Source organism: Typopeltis vanoorti, chromosome 14 (genome assembly GCF_054136105.1).
Source record: "Typopeltis vanoorti isolate ZY-2024b chromosome 14, IOZ_Tvanoo_1.0, whole genome shotgun sequence".
NCBI lineage: Eukaryota > Metazoa > Arthropoda > Arachnida > Uropygi > Thelyphonidae > Typopeltis > Typopeltis vanoorti.
The window spans coordinates 58,452,155-58,478,213 of record NC_143562.1 but is presented as its reverse complement, the minus strand read 5'-3'; the positions used below and the strand labels follow the sequence as shown (position 1 = coordinate 58,478,213).

At 35.1% G+C, this 26,059-nt stretch overlaps 1 protein-coding gene across 3 annotated transcripts in view; it reads right to left on the bottom strand.

Moving 5' to 3' along the window:
* LOC150099511 (zinc finger MIZ domain-containing protein 1-like) overlaps positions 1 to 26,059 on the bottom strand; it is a 350,736-nt gene that overhangs the window by 298,647 nt on the left and 26,030 nt on the right. For all 3 annotated transcript variants that reach the window (XM_090403404.1, XM_090403403.1, XM_090403405.1), the window contains exon 2: positions 8,354 to 8,455. The gene's annotated coding sequence lies outside the window, so the exon portion shown is untranslated. The remainder of the gene's footprint in view (positions 1 to 8,353; positions 8,456 to 26,059) is intronic.

Sequence of the window (26,059 nt, the reverse complement as noted above, 5' to 3'; positions counted from 1 at the left end):
CGTCTACAATTGTTTCCCATCTCTACATTAAGTAATTTTTACATTTGTAAAAAAAATCAAATACGTTATTCAAATATTACAATTAATTTTGAAAAATTGGCAAATACTTGAATAAGATTAAAAATGGCACACACACCCGCACCTTAGCATAAATAAAATGATATTTTTATTGTGTTCATGTTGAGGCCATTTCGATAAAAGATGGATGCGTCAGCTACGGTGCTTCATATGATTCACCATCTCCCGAAGTCGTATAACATAAGAAATGGAAACACCCCAAGAACCTGAACTGAATAATCGATTTCATAACAAATCCTCCCGTGTGTGTGCTGTTTCTCTTCGTACTTAATTTTGTTTTTCCGTCTCCATAACCATAAACTTTTTGGCCCAACCCGGAAATTGTTTTTTCTTTCAATTCTATCATCGAATAATGTGCAGTTGATTATTGAATTGCTCGCCACTTTGGGATAAAGTTATACAACTGTGTTGCTGATAGCCCCCAAAAAAGTCAAGTCTTTCGGCATTTCTAAACATTTGGAGTTTGGCTACTTGCCTGCATTCCAAGATAGGACGCGAATAAAATAAACTATGGTTGTACATTACGTCACTTGAGGTTTACGTGTTTTAAGAATTTTCCGAAAAAAAAAAAAAAAAGCTTCGCCGGTGGGGAAACACACTAACAAATACATTTTATAAATATAGTATGAGTTTAAGTGAACTTTTTTTTAATACTGTCTGTACCCAGTTTACATCCGTCTAAATAATTCTTGCTACGTGTGTCATACGGCATATTCTATGGCTGAGTATGTACACCAAGATAATTTTGTTTTTTTTTAGAAGATTACAGTTCAAAATTATTCATGTAGGCGACAAATCCTTTTTTTAATTGGATAAAAGATAATCGGAACCCAAACTGCAAAGATTGTAAACACATCAACATTCCTGATGATAATATCGATAACTAAATTAATATTTAATAACATTATTCGAAAAAAAACAATAACTAATGTTAGTAACAACAAAAACATAATACTTCAGTCACTAACATAATATGTGAAGTACTAAGACAAATAATACTTCGTCTTATTCTTACTTGATACTTCATACATTCCTAAATACTGGGTTTTCAAAGTATTTCTAGTACCAAGTATCAGGTAAAAATTTATTTGATACCAGAAGTACTTTGGAAAACCAGTATTAGAGACTAGGAAGTAGGAATAAGATAAAGTATTATTTAAGTCTTAGTACTACAGGAGCCGTAAGTGAGTGAGTAAAGTAATTAATTAATTTCCGCGTGATGGTACAACGTAAGTTCCTTTTTACGGGAATGTACAGCACCATCTAAGTCCCCCCCCCCCAAATTTTATCTGGGGTCCGGAACCGGCATAGTTGACGAATCAGACCTATGACTGGGTCAATATTCCTGACTGTAATCCGCGTGTGTGTCTTCGACCGGTTTGCCTGCTTGCGGGATGAAAAACCCCAGAAAAACCGGGGAGAAAAACCCTGCTGTCCACACCCAAGACCGGCTAACTTGGCTATGGCAGATCCTTCAGCTCCTCACGTCTCCGACAGGAATCGAACCTAGGACACTTTTCCTCAGGCATATGGTTGCGAAGCGCAAAGCCACTGGGATAACCGCGCGGACAGTGAGTAAAGTATTATGTCAGTAACTGTAAGTCACAAAAGTGCTATTATGTCGGTGGCTCTGTAAATCACTCACATAATACTTTAGGTACACCTATTGTTATTTGCTGTAAAGTCACTGAAGTATTATTATTATGCGATTGACTCTGTACGTCAATGAAGTATTATTATGTAACCAAGTCACTGATAATACTTTAGTGACATTATTATGTGAGTGACTATAAAGTCACTAAAATATTATTATGGGAATAACTCTGTGACTAAAGTGCTTTCTTTATGACTGCCATCAGTTGTTTTTTTTATTCCATCAAGTACTTTAGAATACTTGCCTTTAAAAGATACTCTAGAGTACTGTATTTTGCTTGATTTAAATTCTTAAAGCACTTTGTGAATATTTGCTACCAGAAATTCTGAAGCGTATTACAAGCACCTACTAATAGTCAAAGAACATACTTGAATTTGTCTTGGTATTTACTTAAAATACTTGAAGAATATCCGAAGTAAATGGCACTTACAAAACTACTTCAAGTGCCTACTATATATATTTCATACTTTAAAGTAGTAAAAAGTATTAAGTATTAATTAAAGCAGTACTTCAAGTAAACGAAATAAAAATTAATAAGAAACGAAATAAAATTTATTTATTTAATTCATATAAGCCCACACACACACACACACACACACTTAGTACCTAACCGTCTTTTGTTCTACTCTATGTGGAAGTGCGTAGGGGATGGGGGATTTGCAATTTTTATGAATGTATCCTGACCATTCTTTGTCAAAGACGGTGTAATTAGCATCTCGTTGTCATATCCAGGGCAACATCACAAATATTTAGACGTAAAAAAATACCATATCATTAGATATTTAATTACTAACTGCCTCATAACGTCTTCCTAATTATAAAGACAATTGCAATAGCCATAAGAATGATTTACACTTGTGGGGAAGAGGGTTGCGTAGCTATTTCAATAGATTGTATACGCCTACAAACTCGAAATATGATCCGAAATGTTATACGTAATTACAACAAGCAGTATTTCGGTCAGAATGGGGTAACGAAGTTCGAAAACAGGTTTAGCTATGTAGTGATAAAGAGGGATTGGCTGACATTTTAAACCCACTACTTCTAACAACCTGACCACATTTTTGGGTATTAAATCATAGTAATAGACTCTTTAGACAATACTAAAGGTTGTTGGAGAAAGAGCTGGGGTTAATGTAACAGGAGAGTCCAAACTAGTTTCGTGGAAATGAGTTAAGAGATGGGGGGGGGTCCAAAAATTAGATATGGAGGAAAAAGAGTTCTTCCTTATGAAAATTACTATCTGCTTGCATGATTCTTTACACATTTGGTGTGAAGAACGTGCAAGTATCCTCTCATGACACTGTATTCTTGTCCTGACCTGTATAGGATGTTTACTTTGCCTACATACAGTTTCTTGATATGTTTATTGAGAAAAGAAACAAAATGGTAATCTTAAGCATATGAGTTTTTCCGAAAGGGTTAAGCACTTTCTTTTTCACAATGATACTAACGCATCCTTCTTTTCATCTGAGACTTCTTGGCGTATATGAAATTTTCCTTGTTCAAATCCAGGCCGCGATTTTTTAAGGTTTTTTTGGCTCAAATGATTAGTGATATTTTCGCAAGAAATGCACCTGTTTTTAAACCCCCCCCTTCCCTCATTATCCCCTCTTCCTGGATAAACTCTGTTAGCAGATGCTTCTGTATGGGTTCCACCTTTGGCCAACGCCTTAAAGAAAAGCGATTGGTAATTGTGATTGAGGTACGTTGGATACAAGGCAACCAGACCTGTACGAATGGTCTGACGTCCTACTCATTTTTAAATCATAAAAAAAAAAAAAAAAAAAAAAAAAGAGAGAAAATCTGCACCCATCTTGGTGTCGATTATGGGTCAGTCCACCGTCAAACTTAGAATAAAAAGAACTATTCCCCAATCTCATTTGTAATCACCTTGATTGTTTTCTCAACTATACTTAAATACATTCCTTGTAAAAATTGAACCATGCATTTACTTCTAGGGGTAGGTCGTGTTTTAACCTTGGGCATCTTACGAGGAGGGAGCTGTTGGCTGCTCTTCAACCTAACATTCTTTGTCTGCAGAAGCCACCGGACGCACACGCAACATTTGACCTTGATGCTACGAGGGCGGAAGGAGAGAGAGAGAGAGGGCAAGCTACCAAAAACAGATGCTAACACATTCAATAATAGTTGATGCGTTAAAGAGGGCAGACGTCTTTTTTTTCCCTTGCTGATACCCCAAATAGAAACTATTACGGCGAGTGAAAAAAGAAAAAAAAATGAAATGTAGGTGAATAAAGTATTTAAATATTTATTGACTTGAGTTGACACCATTACTTTAATACCTTAGCAAAATGCTGCAGTATAACCGGTGCTGACACCTGGTGTCAAAGTTTACTGGTGACATGTTCGTAAAGATAATAGGCCCACACAAAGAGAGACAGGGACCTCTACCGACAGGATAAACAGACAGAGAAAGAAGAATCGAGCCAGACAGCTAAAAAAGAAATAAACAAAGCCACAGGTCGAAAAGGACGGTACATAAATTCCCACCTTATCCCATTTTTTACTTCTCTATACGTTTAAAATCATTTTTTTGTCTCTAACTCAAATGATTGAGAGAGATTTACAAACATCTCTTGTTTTCTTCTTTTTTTTTTTATCTCTCGTAACCCACGGTCGATGTCATAATGAGTCATGGTGCAATTGATGTATTTATACTCTTCTGCGTTAGTTGCAGATGCTGTAAGTTTTTTTTTTTTTTTGGCTGCTACTTTAATGTTGCGATCAAAGCAACAAAAATTTGTCGTTTAGGGCTAATTTCTATGGTAATGAAGTCTGTATCGCTTTGCTAAGCAGGCCTTATAAAACTGTATTATAAAGTAATTGCATGTGTTTGTCCTTTTACTGAATTACATGTTTAAATGGACAACGTATGTTAATTTATTTTTGGGTGGGTATGGATGTGTGTGCGTTAGTGTTGCGTAATACTTTATTATTTAAGGACAATTGGAAAAAAGGAAATTTTATTTTATTTTTACTCGACACTCATACAACAACAAAAAAAAAAAAAAAAAAAAAAAAAAAAAAAAAAAAAAAAAAAAAATTCCGTGCATTATCTTTTGCACTTTATCACGGACAAAGATTTTCACAGTGCTGCTACAGTTGCTTAAACAAACAGAACGCAATTAAACAGATAAAGGCTGATTCGGTTAGATGGATGTCTTGAAGTAATTTAAATATAACCAATTATTACTTGCGAAACCCATTTAAGAACGCCTATCTTTCTTTTGAATAAATTAATTTTAGAATTCATCTTTCTTTTGAGTAAATTTGTTTTTAAGCTTCCGCTCTTTTTTGGATAAATCTATTTTTTGAGCTGAATGAAATGAAATTAATTTCATTGAGCTTTGTATTCTTTTTGGAGCAAATTCATTTTTTGAGCTTCATCCGTTTCTTTTTTAGTATTTTTAGTAAATCTATTTTTGTGCATAAATTCCCAAACATTCATCATTTTTGAGCTCCGCCTTTCTTTTTTTGAGCACATTCATATGTGTGCTTTGTCTTTTTTGAGCTTCATACCTTCCTTTTTTACTCTTTTTAGTAAAACTATTTTACGCGCATAAATTCCCGAACATTCATCATTTTTGAGCTTCGTCTTTCTTTTTTTGAGCATTCATATGTGTGCTTTGTCTTTTTTGAACTTCATACCTTCCTTTTTTACTCTTTTTAGTAAAACTATTTTACGTGCATAAATTCCCGAACATTCATCATTTTTGAGTTTCGTCTTTTTTTTTTCTGAGCATCCATTTCTGAGCTTTGTATTTCTTTTTGGAATAAATTCATTTTTTGAGCTTCATACCGTCCTTTTTTTACACTTTTTAGTAAATCTATTTTACGTGCATAAATTCCCGAACATTCATCTTTTTTTTTTTTTAGTTTCGTCTTTCTATTTTTAAATCCATTTTTTGAGCTTAATTTCTTCGAGGGGGGGGGTAATTAATTTTTTCCCAGTTCGGCTTTCTTTTTATTGGAGTAACTTTATTTTTTAAGCTTCCTTTTTTTTCAGTAAATCAATTTTTGGTATTCATTACTGATTACAAAATATGAGTTCTGAAATTATGTATCCATTCAAAATGAATTTTTTACTATATTCAAATTTTAACCAAATGTTTTCGACAGTCCAAATAAGTCATATATATGCTTCAGAAAAAAAAAAAAAAAAGTTAAACTATTCTTAAAGTTTAGATATCATTATTGGTACAAAGAGAAGTCGGTACAGATGTCAAGGATTTGGTAATAGATCTTTTATGTGTATAACAACGCGTTTCAGTTCTCAATTACTTGGATTTCTTTCTCCCTGAAGCATTTTAACAAAGAAAAAAAAAACTTTTGGGTTAAATAATCACACCGGTTTTAATAACCGGCACGAAAGAAGCGGATGTAGCTACTAGTGATTTTAGCAGATCAACGATGGAGTCACAGTTTCTCTTTACTTCTATCATTACTTAACTTTATGAGAAAACTGACACTTCGCTATCAGAAAAGAGAAACTCAAAAAAAAAAAGAATAAAAAAAAAGGGAAAAAAATGGCTTCACTAACGTTCCTTTAGGGGCTACCAAGAAGCACGCGCAGAACTCCTTCTAGCAAAGGCACTCGGCTGATCAAGGATGTGGTGATAATTTATCACGTCTCGCACACCGGAGCAACAACCCGCCTCAACACACCGGCTGCAGGGGAGGGCTACCTCGGACCAAACGGTGGGACAGAGCAGGGAGGTTAATGCAGCCTCTCTGAGAGCAGCGCTGTCAATGGCAGCTGCCGACCATATCTTGTTGTCGCCATTCTGCTAGGAGTGAGCAACCGTTCTTTGCCTTAAGTTGCTATTATTTTTGGTGGCATTTATTTTGACGGAATTCACTGTCTGACAGGGTTACTTATAAGGTCTGGACAGCCATCGTGCTTACGCTACGGAGGGGGGTTTCTTTATGTTGCATTGGTTGACAGAAGCACTCGATAACTCTAATTGACATATCGATCTTTTCCCACAATGGTAAAATAAACAAAATAATAAAGATAAAAATGATTTCTGCTTACGTAGAAAGACTTATGGCGTAAGGCAGTCTCAACAGGCAGTCTAATTATCTTTCTGTCATAAAAGCTTATCTGTCATCTCTTTTCTTTCATCCCTCAACCCATCTGTATTAACCGCTATACAATTTTTTTTTTTTTTTGGCTTGGATTTTTTTAAATATACAACTGTTGAAATAAACCTAAATGGATTAACACTAATAAAATGCATATTTAAGATAATTAAAAAAAAAAAAATATATATATATATACAGATGTTATTGGATAAGAAAAGTTTTACGCATGCGCGTTGGAATAACTCAAATGCAACGGACGTATTAGTATTACTGTGGCACTATTTAAACAACAATCTATGAGGAATCAAAACTCACTGTGCACTTAGCAATAATAACGGAATAACAGCTAAGCTAAGGGAAAAAATACAATTGCTATACAATGATTTGATTAATTGGTTTTTTTTTCCTTTTTTTTTTTTTAAATCCTCCAGAAGCGTGGACTTCAGATGGTTAGACGAGTAGGTGTAACTTCCCAAAAACTATAAAGTACAAGACTTCGTTTTAACACTCCGGTTGAAGTGAATGCTTTTATTAGCGATTTAAATCTATCGAAGTCCCGAAAATATTTGGGATCAAACACCCAACAGGCGTTAAATTAGTTTCTAAAAGTCTTTTTGTAAGTTGGAAGAATGTGGTGATACGTATTGAAAATATCTATCAATTTTTAATCGCTCGTGTTGTCCACGAAAAAGCAAATATATGGGATTTCATCTATATATTGGATATGATAGATATAAGCGAAAAATCTGTGGGAACTCGATATTAACAAGACCTTTGGGGGGGGGGGCATAAGTTTTTTTTTTTTTTTTTTTTTTTTTTTTTTTGAGAGAGAGCATCAAGTCTAGACAGAATCCAATTATAATGTCCGACTGTTCACTTCAAGCTCTTATTTCTGAAAAAAAATATCGACAGGATGATCCGAAATGGAAATCCCAAGTGCAAGATGAAACTGAATGTACCATGGGATTAAAAATATTCTTGCTGCATTTCTTTTTTATATATATATTTGTTTTTTCATGATAAAAAGAAGTTCACCATCGTCGTGGAAAACTGTAAGGGCAGATGGAGTTCTAAATATGACAGCAAAATATCGCTGAAAATATCTTCAGAAATATGACGAAGCATCGAATCGCATTAAACTCCCAAGATTTCCTTAATTCACTTTTTTGTCATAATTTCAATTTTTGAAAAAAAAAAAAAAATTAAAATTATTTAAAAACTAAAATGAAAATTTGATATATATATATTTAAAAAATCAAAAATAACAAGTCCTTTAACGCCTTTTCATTCCTCATAGGGAGTAAGTAGACTAAACTCTCTTTATGCTAACTTTTGGAAATCGGTAGACAGTCCGTACCACCCTTAGTCATCACTTTATGAAATTAAAAATTTTTCATTTAGATTAAAATTTCCACAAACGTTGTTAAAAAAAAAGAGAGAGATTAAATCCATAACGAGAAGTAAACTTTTGTCAAATAAAGAAAATTATTTATCCATAATTTAAATACTTACTTGGAAAACATTGAAGCTTAATAAAAATCTCTTTGGGAAGACTGTTCATCAATTTTTCTTATTCTAAGCACTGTTGTATTGTGAACTGAGACCCGATTGGACCTAAATAAGAAGACAATAATATAAATCTACGAAACGGATACAAATTTAGATTACAATGTACATATAAAAAATTGGCCTACATTACTACGTTTATATATTTTTTAGTAATAAGAAATATCATACAAGTAAAAATATTACTACTCTTTATGAAAGCAATGTTGATTGGGTAATTCCACTTATACGTATGCGTCGTCTGTTTCACATCTATCTGAAATGGCATATCTGTAACACGTGATTGTCCATACGTCAGTACTTTAATTCCTAGATGGTAACGACAAAAACAGCTACTATGACGTCATGGATTCTGCGCATTTTGATTAAACAGTTAGTCAAGTTTTTGAGTTGGAATTTAGCAATCTCGTGTGTATAACATTCTACTATTATGCAAGTAAAGATCTATTTACGACAGTGAGTATATTAGAATTCAATATTTTAATAGTTAGATTTTTTTTAAACTATATATAATTTAATCTTAGGATTTAAGAAAATAAAAATTCTTATTACGGTATATCATAGTTGTAATAAGATCTTGGCATATTTACTTTTTTATTTACATTTTTTTTTTCTCGGTGATTATGAAGACATTATTTTTTTTTTATCAATTCTACAGTGTTATTTGCAATACTTTCAGATCACCTGATGATTGAAGCGATAAAAAACATACCGGGATTTCTCTATTATAAGTCATTCATCATAGCAGCACACATCAACTATATTTTGAAGGACACAAACAGAGATCACTCACGAACTCCATGTATCAATGGTTCATATGGTTACTAAGGAACCACAAGATTCAAAAACTTCCACAGTACGTTATAGTATCTTTGCATTAGGGCAAGATTAATGAAGAATCTTGGTTGCTTAGCAGCGTCCAGTTTCTACCGCACATGACCAGCCAAATAAAAGCTAGTATTTGTTGATTTATTTATTTTTATTTTATTTTATTTTTTTTGTCGAAGTATTTCTTACTCACCCACTGTATAACCTCACCAACTAGGGTCATAGGAAACAATTACGTAATAGGAAGTTTCTACATATCTGAGTCGGTATCTTTTAGTAGGTGCTACTGAAAGCTTTTAACGAACTATACGTATGAATGACCCTTGTTCAAAGGTCAAGCATTTGATGCCAAAACACGTGCCACCGTTGCGACTATCGTTTATGGATTTGATCTGTCTATATAAGTTAGGCAAATAAAATTTAGTCAAAACTAGAAGATGGGTTAAGGAAGAATAAATAAAGCTCACCGAATTCAAGTTATTACCCACTTTATCAGCAATAAATAAAACAGTTTAGTTTGGCGGGTATACAGAAAGCTTGTATATAAGCGGTCGGGCTTTTAAACTTCCCCCTTGTTAGTATTTGCAGTCTGTTTTATGGCTATGAAGTCCACCTACATCAACTGTGCCGGGGAAAGGGGGGAGGGATGAATACTCTTGACAACTTTATCAGTTGCATGATATTCAGTATGAAATTACTTCTTAGGAATGCGACGCTAAGTTACTGAAACAAGAGTCTCTTTTGTTAGGAGTGCAACAACGTACTTGTAACGCATGTTTTGATTTTTTTATAACATAAATCTGTTTTAGATCAATTAATTTTTTTTTAAGATATAAGGGATATTAATCGAACGCTTTTGTTTTCCAAAACAAGTTAATAAAATACTTAAATAAATCAAACGCTAGATAACATCCGAGATTTTTTTCCCCTCTTTATGTGAATCTCACAATAAAGGGTGTAAATGTACCGTACCGTGGATGGACTAAAGATCAATTTCCCCCCCCCACCCGACAGTCAAGCCACTTCATACCTCCAGTAAGCAGTGTGATGGTTTCATAACAATGCATGTCATATTCCATCTAAAGACATTCACAAACATTCATACCTACGGTGGAATTCGAAGCCTCGATCTACTGGTTGAAGAGTGGAGACGCTATCCATCACTCTACCAACCAAGCTGGCCGAATTATGATCTTACAAATATTTTTAGTTCTGACAAATACATTTCATAACTTTCAGTATCCAGTACATCTCCTAAAATAAAGTTTTATGTTTGAAAAAAAAAAAAATAATAATAATAATCCTTAAACCTGTTAGTTAAAAAGTCGTAAAATTTCCAATGCACTGAGCGCGCCCACACACACACATACCATGCAGTTGATAGGAAAACTTTTTTGTGTTTCCCCTGAATGATTTGAATTTTCATCCACTTGCAAGCGGATGATTAGTACAAAATTTGTTTTTGGTTCTGTTATTGTTGAGTTCACTTCAAAAACAAATACCTCTTGGTTCAATCAGAAAATATATCAATATTAAGACGGTGAGGAAATATTTAAAGAAGTAATTAAGCTAAAATCAGCTTAAACATAATCGATTTAAACATAATCAATATGGCATGAAGAGACTCATTTAGAAATAATATTAGCTAATATAAAAATGGTGTCGGATTAATTCAACCATTTATTAAAAAATTCTCCAGTTTTATTTTCATTTTCGTAATAAATGTACTTTTTTTTAACGAAACTAACACTCAGGAGCTCACCGATTATTAAAATAATATTTAAAAAATAAATTATAGTATTAACTTCGACTTACCAGAATTTGGAAATAATCATAAGCATCTTATCATTGGGCTCCTGAAAGCGAAATGGTTGTCATGGAAACATGATGTCACATCCGTTGAAAGCATTGGCAGGTTGAAGAAAGAAAGGATCTTTTTCTTTGAAAAAAAAAAATGAATCCAATCCTTGAAACGATGTTCCATGCATCGCCTTTTAAACTGAAGTTGAGTGATCGAAATGACGATAATAGTTGACAAAGGATTTTTTTTTTGTTGTTGTTGTTGTTTCAAACTTCACTCAGAAGAAACTCCATAAAGTGAGTGTATTACGTTGATCAATTAATAACTGAACAAATTGCTTATTTGCTTTTTTTTTTAAGATTTTGATAATCTGTCAGCAGCTTACTGTCAATTTTTTTCTTTGCTAATTAATCCAAAAGCTTCAATTATTGTTATTGAAGCTTTTGGATTGAATCATACGAATTTGAAATCATACGTTAATGATTCAAATCCCAGATGGAATAGATTTCTCTTTCATAGTAGATGGTTATCACCAAGAGTTGCAACAGAACGAAGAGTGGAGGAAGGTTTTTTTTTTTTTTTTTTGGAGACTTCGTATATCGCTATTAAAGGGAATTTGTCATTCATTGGTCAGAAGTCCAGATTTTTGGACTCCTGAACAATATTAGCGAGTTGTTTACTTCTTCGAATCCAAATTTCTAATGATTCTTTGTAGATCAGCAGGAAAGGAGGACGCAGTTTGAAGATGACAACATGACAGTTTAGCGCTGCATGGATCACTTTTGTGATAGGTGACGAATCTGTCGTGACCTGTGCCATTCCCAAAGCTTTCTTTGGGAATGGCACAGGTGCGCTGGATTGTCACAGTGTGTGTTGGATTGCCTTTGACGGTCATATAATTACGTCAATACACCTACGTGTGTTATCTAACTAGATGATGCGTATGATTGGAATATTCTATTGTGTAGATGATGGTCTTCTAGAATGATACCACCGCTATCCATGAATCAAAAATAAAAAAAAAAAGCCAACATTCTGTTGCTGGTAGTGAGTTTTTACGTGTGTCTTTAGCGTGAATTCCTCAAAATTCAAATTCTATCGAACAAGTGAGGAATATTCTGAAAAGTTGTATAAGACGATAAAAGCAACTATCTCGATTTGAAAGGTAGATTGTTCGAATTTATGTTTCAAAAGAGAAAGAGAATCTTACTCAATTATCTTGTAGACTTTTCGCCATGCCTTGTAGATGTTTTGGAGGTTAAAGATAATCCAACACCTTTTTAACCACCCCTCTCCAATTTTATATCTTTATGCGAACTTCCCCCCCCCCTCCTTCCCCACATGAAAAACTGTATCCCTAACAATACATTAATACCCTGGTGGGCTAAGGATTAAATAGTTCGGAATCCCTGCTCCAAGGATCAAGCATGGAATTTTTTCAAGACCTCCACTAAGGAAATAGTTATGGATTCACACCGGACGATGACAATAGGTTTCATCTCATTTCATCTTCCTTTTCCCTCTTTTACCTTGCGGTGTCGAGGGTTTATTAATCATCGGACCTCAAACCGTTCACAGGATAAAGGTGGTCAGCCCTACGTCCCTGTGTATCCTATGTCTGTAGTGTTGAGTTCTCAAGACCGGTTTGCCTGCTTTGCGGGATGAAAAATCGCAGGATAAACTGGGGAAAAACTCTGCTATCCACGCCCAAGACCGGCTAACTTGGCTATAGCAGATCCTTCAACTCCTCACATTACCGACGGGAATCGAACCTAGGACACTCCTTCCCCAGGCATATGGTTGCGAAGCGCAAAGCCACTGGGCTAACCGTGCGGACCAATAGGTTTCAACAAATAAATATTATGGAGCACTCTCAAAGTTTTTTTATTATTATTATTATTTTGTCAAATCATAAAGAAGTCTCAGAGTCGCTAATCGACTTGGTTTCAATCATTGTTCGATCGAGAATAACGTGTCATAGTGTTAACATTATTTGGATCAGAAAAACTTGCATTTCATACAAACTGTATGAAATGCAAGTGGGTCTAAGTGGGATTCAACTTTCCTCAGAAAACAGACTAATTGCTTAAACTTAAATTATCCCCTGTAAAATTTAATATGTTCATTTAGTGACCAAACTCTTTAGAGATTAAAATAACCAAAAAACTTAATCTCAGACCACCATGACAACATTTTGTAATATTCTTAAATGGTCAAGCTCTAACATGAATATTTGATCCGATGTATGTGGTGACTGACGATATTCCCCACTCTTAAACACTAATCAGGTATATGATTGCAGTGTATTTAGTTGTTCTTATTCAGATTCAGGTGACGCTACAGTTGATATATAAGAAATCTGCAAGTTGAAAACGGAGGAGGGGAAATTCTTTTTAGCACAACCTCTGTAGCTCAGTCCATTTCCACGAAACTCTGGGTGGAAAAGATCTGGGTTCGAATCCCGTTTCGGACAAGAAGAATCTTTAATGGAAAGTGAGTTAGTCAGTTTCACATAGTGGTGGAAAAATTTTTTCCTTGGGAAAAAAAATCGGATTTTTCATCCCCGAAAAAGGAAAACAGATTAGAAGAACATACAATTAATTAGCCATAATATACTGACTTCATAGGCTTATTTGCTTCATCCATAACTCCAAATAGCTCCGTTTCTCCTCCCCCCCCCCCCTAAAACCCTGATCTCTTATAAACCCTTCACTGATTTTTAACACGGAAGGTATTCATTTGCATTCTAGGCAGCGAAACTGATTCAACCACTATCATCTTCGGATTGAAAACATCAGCACCTGAGTCCAATTTCAGAGAAGCACAGACAATAGAGGTTGCACAGAAAGAAGCGGACGGAGGATACTTGAACATCTCCCAATCCATCTGGCTAATAATCTTTCTTCCGAATCATGCACCCTGTGGTGGTATTGTCGTGTTGAAATTGTTATGGGACTGTTTTGGAAGTGATTTTCTGTAATTGGTAATCCTATTCTGAAAACAAACAGAATCGTTTACTTCATGTAATGTTACCCACTGTGTCAAATAAGTCAACCTTATCCAAGAAATCCAATAGTCTCAGGAGCAAACTGTCAGCACACTGATCTGTCTCGATACGCGAGAGCCTTCTACAACATGTAAGCCAACACATCGGCAGCTATTCTGCAAATTAGACACGTCAGCAAGAACACAGATAATTTGCTAGCATAACATACTGGCCTCTCATTAATTTCTCTCTGTCTCTACCCCTTTCGATTGAATTTTGAATTCAAATGACGTTCTCTAAATGTTTTAGCAACTCCTTGTCATAGTAACAAACGGCTACGATGCTTTCTGATTCTCTTAAAACACATGATAATAACAACCAATCCGACCATCTGATCGCAGCTACGTCATAATAGCCGACCGATTAGAATTTTGCTTTATTCAAATTTGATTTTTTTAGTATCAAACTGGATTGAAAATGTAACCGAATATTGGAGGGTGAAAAAACTTAACGAAAAAAGTCTATTTAATATTTCAGAAGCAAAACGCCTTCACATGGACTTGCTAATACAATAGACTATGATAATATGGCTTGTTACGTATGGGCGGTAGATGGCATTGATGGAGATGATTCGCAGTAGAGACAGTTGGTGTCCTCCCGCGATGAGTCTTTGGACTCCTTGGAGGTATCAGGAATAATAATAATAATAAATATACCCAAACAATGAGGATGCTATGGCTGTATGACGTCATAATGTAGATACAAAAATTGTATGTAAGGATAGATAAATATAATATATAATATAATATGCACACACTGAAGAGTGGATTATGCATCCAGCTCTCTCTAGATTCGGATGCTATTAAAATTATTGAAAGGATTTATTTTCCAACATGCTAACACTACTATTAAAAAAGTCCTTATAAGGACTGGCTTAAAGGGGCGAAGCAAGAATGCTTTTCATCTTCCCCGTTATCTGTAGAGGACAGTGTAGGGATAAGGTGATATCGTGATATAGTGTAGGGATAAGGTGATATAGGGATAAGGGACATCCAGCATTGTTATTGAGCTATTAAAGCTCTTATCATGACAGGAGGGTAACAGCAATAGCCGAGCCTCAGTTAGAACTTCATTAGAACTACAGCATTGCCATCCATTACCCTCCCACGGTAAGTTCTTCTTCCCAACAACCATCATTAAAAAAAGTGATTGCAAGATTCAAAATTTTCTCTTTCATTATATAAAAATTATTTGGGTGGATTTTAGAAATATTTAGAAAAATGCTTTCTTTAAAACATACTTTTTGAGAAAAACAATTTTAGATCGATTTTTTATTTCTAAAATTTTAAGATTATTTTTAGAAATATTTTTAAAATATTTGATAAACCTTTCATTTTTTTTTATTCCAAACCTTTCATTTTTCATTTTGGTGATTAAAAAAAAAAAGGACGATTATGTATTACTGAAATAAAGAGTTGAAAGTAAATGTAGGATACTTTACATCCAGCATTGTTTTATAGCCAAATATTAAAAATAAATAAATAATTAATTAAGAGTTTCAAAAACTTACCAGAGAGAGAGAGAGAGAAAGAGCGCGCTTGTGAGAATAAAATCTTTTGCTTTTCATAAGTTCTCTGGTAAATTTTTAAATCTTAAGTTTTTTCTAACTATAAAATATGATTTGATCTATAATATTCTCTATTTATTCTTGAATAATTTTGTAAATTTGTACTATAAATAAATTTATTTTTAGATATTTTTCATCCAGAATAATAGTTGCTTAATAATTTTTTTATATATTTGTTAAAGAATTTTTTTTTGTAATTTCATTTTCATGTCATCACTTGATCTCTTGACATCTGATGATCTGAAGTAAGATCAAGTTTATTAGTCTCCGACATTCCCTCAGAACAAATATACGGCCAATGGCCCCATCTCTAAAGCCCTTAAGGGAATGGCGGAAAATGGGTTCATGACCGGGTGTCTTATACTTTCATTTCCTCAACTTTGTGGAATGCAAGTAGCAAATCTATTTGAGCATTTTTTTTTTTGACTATTATTATTCCTCCTTTCCCGCCCAGTTCGCTCCCTAATCTCAAAGTAAGAATCTTTTATACTAATATCGCTGTTTCTCACATTCGCAAAGAAAGCGCTCTTCCGTTTCGAACCCCTCTTTCCCACCCCCTCATCTAATCGCAGCTTCTGGTCTTTTTTTTTTTTTTTCAACTGCAAGGGTCAATGTCATTGTGCTAAAAGGTTCACATACAAGCTCGTTTTCAACTCTCTCCACTGATATATCAGTCGGGTTTGGCCCCCGGTAACACCCCCAACTGACGCCACATCACTACGGCTTGTTGGATGGTGTGCAGCATAGTTGGGCACAACAACAACACTTGCTTGTGGATAAATAACCTCGACTGGTAGGCGTTGGGGAAGTAATAAGGGGGGAAGGGATTGGTACATTCCAACCACAAGGGATTGAACATATTAGTTCTAAGAACAAATAGAAAAAAAAAAAAGGATAAAAAAAAAAAGGGAGACAGCTAAGGAAGGATGAAGTCCGGAGGACCAGGGAGCATGTAATAGGTGACAAGGGTTAGGGAGGCAATGACCTTGAGCGGTCTGCCCCGAGCTACTTGTTCACTGAAAGGGTTGAAGACCTTATCTGACTTGCGGCCTTTCCCGTCCTTGGCATGTTCGTCGGAGGTTGAGAGAACAATAGAGTGTCTCAGCAGACATTTCTTCTCACAAAGATTTTTTTCCTTCCTTATTTTTATTAATTCTTATAAAATAATAAAGTAAAATTTATTTTAATAAAAGAAAATGTTATTTTACTTTATTTAACAAAAAGTTTTAAGATTTTTTTAATTTTTCTAAAACACCATTAAGTTTTACTTATGACTTTATTATATTAAAATAATTTGGTAAGTTTTGACATTTCCCTTCAACGTCGTGGAATTATTTAATAGATTGTTTTGTTGCAAATTTTATATATATATACATAAGGATTGTTTTGTTGCAAATTTTACTTTGTGCGTTTCATTCTATCTATGCCTAGCGAACTTACCATTTTCCCCCTATATGGTTATTTCTACTCAGTTTTTCGTTTGGTTTCAATGCACGTTTTGCAATGCATTTATTGTTTCGATAGGTAATCGCATCCCCTTCCCTCACTGGGATTTGATGGATGGGTTGTTCATCTTAAGCCTTTCCAAAGAATATTTTCTCCGCAAAGAATGTTATTTCCACGATTTCGCTCTCATCATTCTGGGATTTAAGTTGTTTGTTGAAACATTGTATTTATATATTTCAGCGCACGTTTTTGGCATGTTGCGATATAAAAGGAAACAAACCATACACATGACGTCATACGAAATGAGGCATGCGCAAATTAGAGGGTGTACAAGAGGGTCCGTGACTCTGTATATTTATTATTACAGTGGATAAAATGAAATATAAACGAATTATAAGTATCGTTGAGACGGTCCACCGATTTTGAACTCAAAGATTTTCAATCGGCCTTCTCCCATATTAAGAAATCAACCGACAGCCCCTTTCCCGACCCCTGAATCGTTCAATGTATAAAGTACACGGCAAATATCAACACGCAGCAGTGTAGTGCCACTATTTATGTTGAGGAAGCGGGTTCGAGATTAAAAGTGCTAGTTTACGTCATCAACTTGACGCTGTATGATGGATAGACTTGAGCGAAACAGGGAACCTCAACCGGCGTAGTTCGTGGTGTGCGCCCTATAATCCGATGTCACCGGCAGACCGCTGCGTGACACGACGAGGGAGTGCCCAAGCGCTGTAAGGCAAGCGGCCAAACAAGCCTGTCATACGAAGGTTTCCTTTGTACCCTGGCCTGATAATTGATTTCGAAGGAGACGCTGGATTATCCCCACGATTGCCTGTCAGCATCACAGAGCAGAGGGCTTCGCGATAGTTACAGACGCCAGGGGAGGCGCTAGCACCTCTAGTATACTACTGGCGTCTCTATACCAGCGGTTGGCCCTGTTTTTGCGTGTACTTGGCGGACGGGGTGGTTAATGAGTTTACACCGAAAGCAGACGACTGTGTGTGTCGTTCTTTTTCTGCTTTTCTAACTACAAATAGTCCATATCGATGGTGATAGGACCACAAATATAGTCTTTGTGTACTTTATTAGAGCGCGAATGCGATATATTTGACAAACTAAGCCTAACCCACTCCTAAACACGCCAATAATATTTTTTTTAAATACGTTCTAAGACTGATATGTCTCAAGTGCCGATGATAGATTATTTCCTTCCTATATTACTATTATTTTACATAATACAACATGTTATTTTATCACCTTTTCTTGTTCGACGTCAGCCTTTGCGTGCGCTCTTAAATCTACCCCTGTTGTGCATGAGAGGGCACTCAAACGTAAAAGATTCGCTATGTGGGGCATGAAGGTGGTATGCGTTTCAGTTGACAACTTTATTTCCCGAACACGCGTTCTCCCCCTCCCTCAAATGCAGGAACATCCCCTCTCTCTATACTACTAAAGGGTAAAAACTTACGGGGGTGCATGCGACCTCTCTGTTTAAACTAAGTGGGCTGTAAACATACTGTTTGGCTACTAAAGGTTTTGGGTAATAAGTGGTGATTTATTATTATACGCACTAAGGGATGGGGGGGAAGATGGGTTCAGGGATCGGCTCAGCGACGTGACATAAATGGCTACTGTTATTCCGTCCCTTGACCACACTGGAATTTCGTTTTGATTAATGTCACGTATGTTGACTGGTTCTTCAAAATGCTTACCCGGATTTTAAAGGCGAACCCATTTGCCAAAACACTAACCTTTTCACCTCAATCGGTAAGGGTGAACGAAGGTGATAAGTAATGAAGGGATCATTTTATGTGCACGTTTTTTCTATAGCATCGTAAACCTGCTCATGCGAAGAAGAGAAAGAGAGAAGAGTAAGTTACTTTTGCCCATGCCAGCAAGAGAGCGGTCCAGCCTACACCATCCATTCAACAATGCTGCTCAACCTGTCCAGACTAGGCAGTGTGTCAGTAGGACTGTCATGGCCCACGTGCTATGAATCGCTAAGATGCTCAGGGTGACTTATTGAAGCGTTTGGACAGGCGAAACTATCCCCTTAAGAGACAATCCCCCCTCCCCCCCTGGGTTAAGGAGATCCGGGACATGAAACAATTAAGTGGTTCTCGACCGCAGCTTTTAGTGAACTTAATAAGGCAGGGGTTGGTGATCTAAAAAAGCAAAAACGATACCCTTAAGGGTGAATGTGCCTTCTCTAACTTCACTGACCTCCCGAAGATTTTTTTTTCTTTCTTTTTTGACATTATGTATGAACCTATTTATTTCTGCCGCTTGTTGCTTCAGTGGACTTTTATCTTCTACTTTTTTTTTTACTGGATTTCTTTCGTTAATATATATTATCACCAACAGTTTCTCTGACCACTTATACGCATGCGTAGTTATCTCCTTTCTCCTCAGTGATGGATGTAGATGTTTATTAAGGGTTTGCCGAACTTTTCATGGTGGAATATGTTTGTTCTATTCATTCTAAGCATTTTTCAAATAGGTTCGATTCGCAATAAATTGAATCCAACCTATCCATATGTTCCTTTTATATGATGTTAAAATGTTTTTAATGAAATTAGGATAGTTTTCAAAATAATAATTATAACCAATTTAGCACGTTTCAATAAATTTCCGAAGGTTTAGTTATTATTATTATTTTGGTTTGCTTCTAGAATTGTTAACAGCCTATTATTCTTCGGAATTTCTTTGCATTAATCAAAAAGGTTAGAAGACTTATTCAAAAAAACAAAATGAATACAAAGATGAAAATTATTACGGTTTTGCGTTAGTATAGTTAATATTTCTTAAACATTATTTATTATTCTTGGAGAGGAAAAGTTCTAACTGAATATGGTATAAATCTTGATGTGTTACTCTATTCATGCGATTAGATGAATATGTAAATATGTATGATCGCATAGTGCTAACACGAAAATTACCATATTCAGTATGCAAAAATTAAAGTGGTGTATCATATAAAGTCTAAATTATCTTCAGTTAAATTTAATATTTTAGATATATAAAAAGAAAAATAATATATTTCAGCATTTATATTTACTATTTAATTATTTTATTTATCAAATTTTTGACTTATTACTAATCTTAATATTGTACATTCATTCTTAGTACAAAACAGCGGGATAGCTATATTGTGATCCATTTGGACTCAATTTGTGCACAGACATTTAAATTTGGTCTATTTCTACTTATATAAGGAAATGTGGAAATAAATCAAATGCACCAAAATTATTACTACACATGAAGATGTGATATTCTTGTAATTATGCAATTAAGTTTTTTTTTTTTGCTTGTGGTCCGGACTTCTGAATATTCTCCGGCTTATTCTAATGGGAAGAAATCAAATCCCTGTACTAACTATAATTGGAAATTTTGTGACAAATTAATTATTTTGTTATTTTTGTGTAAATTATTTATAATCATGTTTGTAAACTACAATTAGATAGCAGAGTTCACGGAAAGCACATAATTTATCTGAATTTGTTTTAAAAGAAATATTCCCACCGAAATATGAAGTCTTATTCGTAATAATCCATTTAGTGGTATTTACATCTTTTTCATTTTCGCAATTACGTATTAAAGAAGAGAAATTGAAATATTTAAAAGAGTATTTTTGTGTTCTTACAAGTTTTGAACCGAAGCCAAACTATCCTTAACACTTCTACTTGAAGCCAAATGTTCAAAAATTAAATGATTCCTCCTTGGCTAAAAAAGAAAGAAAATCCCTCAGCAAAAATGTTGGCCAAGTTTCAAAATCCACGTCTCGAAAGATACTCTCAGACATTTAAAGAACCACACACACGCTAGCCTATCAGACAAGAACATTTTCAGTAAATACAGTATTATTACCATCAAAGGGTAGACACATGTTCGCCAGATGTCCTTCCGGTCGGTGTTGCAATTTGTAGAAGTTGACTTCCTCACTTTTAAGAAATTTTTATCAAGTAATAAAGTGTGTGATATAATCAGTGAAATTACCTACTGATAAACTTTAGTCTATAATATTGTCATGTATTTATTGTAGTAACATTATATTAATTTTATAAAGGTGTATGAGATTATTTTAAAAATCTTTAGTTATTTTAAAACTTTAAATTTGGAAACATTCATTAAAAAGTAATATTTTAAATTTATTTAACAATTCATAAAAAAATATATGTATCATTACATCGTCTCAAAGTGAAATAAGAGAAAAAGCTAAAATATACGGGATCTGTTGAAATATAAAACAAAAAAATATTACTAAAGTAATAGTGTGCTTGGTTAAAGTAAACAAAGTTAACCGTTGGAGAGGTAAAAAAATATTTCATAACCGGAAGTGTGGACAAAATTGTTGGCCAACTTCCATCTCGAGTAATGGTATTGTTTATTGTTCCTTATCCTCCCCCCCCCACCTCACTGTAGAATCAGGAAGTTGTCTAAACTTCCAGATTCTGCGCAACTCTTTAACTTTACTACTACACCTAATTAGTGGCGCCCCCTTTTAGCTAAATCTGTCTAATGAAACCTGTTCTAACGAGTATCCAGGAAGGACAACAGGCGAACATTTTATTGTCATTCTTCAGGTATTTGCAAACTTATATTCGGCTGGTAGAGCGGAGGCAATATCAGTGAACTAGACAATTAACCTACTTCTCTTCTCCCTCGATACCCATATGAGTGTTCTGTCCTTGGCTTTTACCAATGAGCAACGCTTGTCGTGGGTGAATTAGTGTAGAGTAAGTTGGAGGTTTGGGGATTTTTTTTTTTTTTTTTTTTTTTTTTACTGCTTTACTGGCTTATGCAAATAAGACATTTTTAAAATAGATTTCATTTCCTTGTTGGACTTCGGGTACACCGTAGCCTGCTTAGAAACAGGGACACTTGTGCAGAGTTAAAAGCAAAGAGATTATGCGATTAAAAGTAACATGAGAAGAGAAAAAAAGAAAGAAAAAGTGACAAGTATAAAGGAACAAATAAAGAAAAGTACTTAGAAAGAGAAAAAGAAATTAATATTAAAACTAAAACTGTAAATGTAATAAGATGTATTTAAAATTTAATAATCGTTAATAATAATTAAGTATTCTATAGCAATCTGCCACGTGTTTTTAAATGAGTTAATTAAAGCAGTTTTAAAAGCGAGTAAAATCATTTGGGTTATTCACAACTATGACTTTTAATGTGATCAGAAATTGTAATCGTCTGCTAACTCGCAACAATAACTTTTAACATGATCAAAAAATCGTCTGCTTACAACAATGACTTTCAACGCGATCAAAAAATATCGTCTGCTTACAACAATGACTTTCAACCCGAACGAGAAAAATCGTCTGCTTACAACAATGACCTTCAACGCGATCAAAAAAAATCGTCTGCTTACAACAATGACCTTCAACGCGATCAAAAAAAATCGTCTGCTTACAACAATGACCTTCAACGCGATCAAAAAAATCGTTTGTTTACAACGACTCAACGCAATCAAAAATATCGTCTGTGTTGTAAGCAGGCGATTAAAAATCGCCTGCTTACAACACAGATCCGATCTCGATCAGAAATCGTCTATTAACAACAATGACTTTTAATACGATCAAAAAATAGCTTGGTTATTCACAAATATGACTATCACGATCAAAACATCATCTGGTTACTTACGAACATCATTTATTTCCTCACGAGAAGAATTTGATCGTATTTCAAGCTATTCCTCACAAGAAACAGCTTGAAATGCGATCAAAAACTGCTTGGTTTCCTCATAGCCTTCAGCATAATCAAAAAAGCACATGATTCTTCATATCTATCATTTTAAACACAATAAAAACATTACTATCCTTTCAAACAACTGCAAATTGTAGTCTTACAACTTTTTACAGTCAAACATAAAGAGAGACAACGATTGATGTACCTCTTCTACAAGTGCCCCCTGGTGACGGAGACTTGTTACGAACTTCTTAAGTTTGCAGGCAACTTAATGACAGCCAATGCTCAGTAGACTCGCAATACGGCACCAAGAAGGTCGAAACAAGTGATGACTTTTTAATGACCGACTCGTTTAGCAAATTTTCATTAAGATTAAAAACGTAAGCGCACATTTTTTCACCATGACGACACATGAGATGATGAATTAGGCTGGATGAGAAACTGTTCAAAATACTGCTCACACCAAGGGAGAAACACAGCTTGAAAGAAATCGTGATTTCATAGCCACGCGAGTTCAATTATTAGTGCTTTAATTCACTAAAAGAAATTCTTTACTCAATTAAGGTGTACAGAATTTTTCTAGCGAATTCATGACATTCCACAGGTCACAGGTGGCGAACTTTAAAGGGTCATCTATAAAAAAAAAGTCATAAGTTGTGTTCTGACAATGGTTTTCGTTATTTCAAGAATGGAATTTAATTTTTTGATAGATGGCTCCATGTGTCATTTCTGTTAAATTAATTAATTCGCAGCTTAAATAAGCCTTCCAGGATCTGACCACTCATCTAATTGTACTAGGCCGGATATATCTTGGTGGTTTGACAACTTGGCTACAGTAATAGCTTCAATAGCAGCCCCTACCTCACCCTAAGCATTCTCTCTCATCCCTCCTTAGTCCTTTTCTATTCGTTCGTGGTTGCCTAGGTAACCGAGTATTTACGTTGCCAGTTCAACGTCTCGGGTTCCTGATCCCATACTTCCCCGGTGAGCCATCTCCACCTGGGCGGTATGTCAGAAGTCCTTCCATCGTACCTATCCCCCTACACACTCACACAGAAACCTCCCCCCCCCCACCTCCTTAGTCTAGGTAGCAGCGGTCATCTCCGGGCCATTGCACCTGAGGCGCCCTGCCAAGCATACCTGAGCATCTCTGAGAACTTACCTCACCCGAAGGTTGTTGAGAAAGGAATGGCGATAGCTTTTAACATAAGGACTGCTTTTCTCAGTCGGGAGGGTGGGGGGGGTAGACACACGGGAGTCGGTTTGAGTGAAAGAATGAAGCTATATTTTTTTTTTATGAACATTACACCCAATAGAAATGTGTTATGCTGTAGTCTCTAAGAAAAAACACGTTACACTTTGTTTAATTTTTTTTTCTTTCTTATACAAAGATCTTCACTTCTTAGAGTATCAAGAGATGTTAGTAACGATAAAAAAGAAATTAATCGCATCCTTCTTGAACACAAATTTCACTGTCAAATTGGCGTTTCTACTAGCAAATGAATTTCACAATTGACACACGATGCTGTGGACCACACACCACGTTCAAAGTATAACAAATTAAGGGAGGAGTATGTGAGAAATGATTTACGATAGGTGGCGCTGTGTGTCATTTTTCAAAGAAATGAGTTGAAAAAAAAATTACTTTTTTTTTTTTTTGTTGCCGAGTTTGATAAAAGTCGCGTCTTGTTTCATTACATTTGGAATAATTCCATTGGACTAAGTCCAGTGATGTTATTTATGGACTTTTGTCAGTAATTACTTCGATATTGTAAACTGATTATAAGGAAGCGAGAAATGAAAAATATAAATCATTTCATTAAAAAAAAAAGATAAAGAGATTGAGAAAAAATTTAATCTGTTAAAAAAAAAAGGAGAAAAATACAGAAACAAAAGAAGTGAACTCATTAAAAGGTTGAAACGGAAAATAAAATAAAAAAAAAAGTAACCTGAAAGATAACACGAGAAAAATTGACTGACGAGGTACTTTAATGATTACATAAAAATCAAACAAAGAAGTGAAAATCTGCCCAGAATGCTACCACCAAATCATCACCTGTTAAGATGATATCAATCAGGTCAAGTAGCTGATGGAGGAAACCAGATAGCAAAGCCGCGTCTTTAAGAAGACGAAAGGCAACTTCGCACCTGCACGTTCTCTTGTTGGCCCAGAGGAGGTTTGATCGCCATGGCCTTTGCCAGTATGGGGGAGCTTAAATGCAATTAACGTCATCGCTTGGGATGGCCGGACGTAGAGTTAATAGTCGGTGGTTAAAAAGAGCTTTGGAACAAAATATAGTTCCGTTTACTTGAGAACTAGTTTGACTACGTAGTGTAGGGTGATGAAAAGAATACTTAAGAAGGCGAGTTAATAATTAGGTGAAGATCAAGGGAATTAAGTTTGAGAACTTGTAATTCCCGTAAATGCCCGTTGATAATAAGGGATCCGATGGTGTAAAATAGGGCAATTAACTACAAGGGATGATCGGACACGAAAAGGAAAAAATAAGAAATTATAAAAATAAAAAAAAAATGGGAAAAAGAAATAGAAAACAATAGAAGAAAACAGGATAAAATACAGAATAAAATCAAACGTTATAGACGGAAGGAGGGGGGGGGGAAGATGATTAGATGACGACGCGATAGCGTAACAGCGAAGAATAACACTGTTTTGCACGCGCAAGCAAGGCGAGTAGGCGACAAACGAATCACTGCTATGTCTGGGTTTATTCTCTGCGCACACACAGACGTATAACCCCCCCCCCTCCCAAACACGTCATCCGGGACAGTGCACAAACACCTGACAAATGTTTACCACTATAGCCTCCTGACCTTGCCGCTACTAATGTGGGTGTAGGACTGCAAACACGTGACATAGTGCGTGGGAGGAAGTTTAAAAGAAAAAAAAAAAAAAAAACTAGTGCCGGATATAGTTAAAAGTCCATGAAGAGAAAAATGTGGGCAACAGAATATGGTCGGCAATTGCACTACGGAAACAATGAAAGAGCTGGAGATTTAAAAGGTCATTTTTCTATCAAGAAATTAAGTTGATAGTTATAATTATGTCTTTAATCATTCAGCTATTAACACGTACGTAAATCAACCCCCTTTTAAAAGACAACTTAATGGAATTCGTAGGCATTTAAAGAGCGCTAATATCAGACTATTTGCTCTCTCTCTTTTCCATGTCTTCTGAGACAGCTTTTATTAATGATTCCCAAACGAAATTCATTTGCTTTTGGCTCATCATCTTCCAACTGTTGC